The sequence below is a fragment of the Propithecus coquereli genome, unplaced genomic scaffold, assembly GCF_000956105.1.
Source record: "Propithecus coquereli isolate 6110/MARCELLA unplaced genomic scaffold, Pcoq_1.0 Scaffold138, whole genome shotgun sequence".
Classification (NCBI taxonomy): Eukaryota; Metazoa; Chordata; class Mammalia; order Primates; family Indriidae; genus Propithecus; species Propithecus coquereli.
This window is the reverse complement of record NW_012138080.1, coordinates 3637850-3640226: the sequence shown is the minus strand read 5'-3', so window position 1 is coordinate 3640226 and position 2377 is coordinate 3637850. Positions and strand designations below refer to the sequence as shown.

The following is a 2377-nucleotide window of genomic DNA, read 5'->3' as shown; positions in this document are numbered from 1 at the left end:
ATAGCCCCAAGGTCAAGAATCAACTTACTTCTTAATGGTGTTCTCTCCAGGCTAAATAGCCCATGTCCTTCTAACCCCGCCTCACTGGGCCTACTTCCTGGACATACAAGAGAATGGCAGCTCTGAAGGCCATGGCTGAGGAAGCCAGAATGGGACAAGACGGTCAGAGTGAAGATGGCCCTGGCCCAACCTGACTTCAGGTAAAAATGACTGATGCCCATAACAAGGAGGGAGAGGGTGGAGCTAGATTTTCTGAGAAGAAAAGGAGAGTATAAAACGATATAGCAGCTGCTGGCAACCACATCTAGAAAAGTCAGAGGTGAGCCCTGGGGGGGTGGGTATCTTGGTCTGTTTTGTGCTGCTGTAACAGAATACCACAGATTGGGTAATTGATGAAGAACAGAAATTTATTTCTCACAGTTCTGGTGCTGGAGAAGTCTAAGATCAAGGCACCTGCAGATTAGGGCCTGGTCTCTCTGCTTCCAAGATGGTGTTCTGAATGCTGGTCCTCTGGAGAGGAGACATGGTATGTCCTTACATAGCAAAAGAGCAGAATACAGTGGATCCACTGCCATGAGCCCTTTTTTATAATGGTATTGATCCATTCTGAGGGCAGAACTCTCAGGAACTAAATACCTCCCAAGGCCCCATCTCTCAACACTGTTGCATTGGAGATTCCAACACATGAAATTTGGGCCAGTCAAGCCATAGCAGGGGGTCTTTGGGCTGCAGTGACACTGGCTCTCCTCCAGAAGGGCAGGGACTGCGGCTTCTTTATCTTTGTATGCTCCACCAAGTAAGGACCTGCACATTCCATAAATGTCAAATGAATGGCGGGTGTGGGGTGTGGGATGTGATGTTTGTAAGCACAAGTAGAGTTTGTTGGAGGGCTTAGGTCAAGGCTGATTTGCAGAATATGTGAATGTCTGAGCCACTCCTGGCAAAGTTAGCAGAATTCCTGGACAATTCCTCCAGCCAAGGCTCCCACATGAAGATTCAGAACCCCTCTCAGACTCCTCATTATTATTATACATTACTGCTAGACAAGACTTGAAGAGCCAAATTCTGCTCATACATCATGTACACATAAAAGCTTTCTCTGGGGAGATGGAAATACATCAATCTATGGTGGTTACAGAGGTAGAAATGGTCCCTGACTAACAACAGTTCTTACAATTTTTCAACTTTATGATGGAGTAAAAGCAATACACATTCAGTAGAAACTGTACTTCAAATTTTGATCTTTTCCTGGGTTTAGTGATATGCTGTACAATATTCTCTCGTGATGCTGAGCTGCAGCAGTGAGCTGCAGCTCCCAGTCAGCCATGTGATCCCATGGGTGAACAACCGATAATTTACAGTGTACTGCATTCAATAAATTACATGAGCTATTCAACACTTTATTATGAAATAGGCTTTGTGTTAGATGATTTTGCCCAGTTGTAGGCTAATGTAAGTGTTCTGAGCATGTTTAATGTAGGATAGGCTAAGCTATGATGTTTGACAGATTAGGTATACTAAAAGCATTTTGACTTAGGATATTTTCAACTTAGAATGGATTTATCAGACATAATCACACCGTAAGTCAAGGAATATCTATGTATATAGTCATGTGCCCCATAATGATGTTTCCGTCAACAACAGATTGCATATGTGACAATGGTTCTATAAGATTATAAGGCCATATTTTTACTGTACCTTTTCTATGTTTAGATACACAAACACTTACCATTGTGTTACAACTGCCTACTGTATTCAGTACAGTAATATCCTACACAGGTATATAGCCTAGGAGCAAAAGGCTATACCATATAGTCTAGGTGAGCAGTAGATTATATAATCTAGGTTTGTGTAAATACATTCTATGATGTTTGCACAATGACAAAATTGCCTAATGACACATTTCTCAGGAAGTGTCCCTGTCATTAATCGATGTATGACATATGTATAGCTATACCCATCACACTGTGTATTTAAGATCAGTGTGCTTATACCTTCTGCTGTTTGGATATTTATTATACCTGAATAAAGAGGAGAAAAGGGCCCCATCCCCATGCCTGAATTTCAGTAGGTAGTAAGAGTACTGCTGGACTAGAGGTCACTGACGCTAGCTGGCTCTGTCTCTAAGATTGTTTACCATACAGATTCTAAGACTGGAGGCCTATAACAAGGATATAGTAGTAACAACACATGAGGGTTGATAAGACTGCATCATAAGGGCTTTCACTGAATGTAGCTTGGGGAATCAATACCTTAAATCAATACCTTAAATGTATAGTTAATATAATTCTGGAAAGTGGAGAGTTATCCAACTTTGGTCTCTAAATCACATTTTAAATGCTCTGTACTGTAAGCTCTGTGAGATTATGAGGCTGGC

General features: G+C 41.6%; 1 protein-coding gene across 1 annotated transcript in view; it reads right to left on the bottom strand.

Moving 5' to 3' along the window:
- Positions 1–2377, bottom strand: part of LOC105806128 (chromosome unknown open reading frame, human C2orf74) — a 6212-nt gene that overhangs the window by 3271 nt on the left and 564 nt on the right. The gene's annotated exons all lie outside the window — the stretch shown is intronic.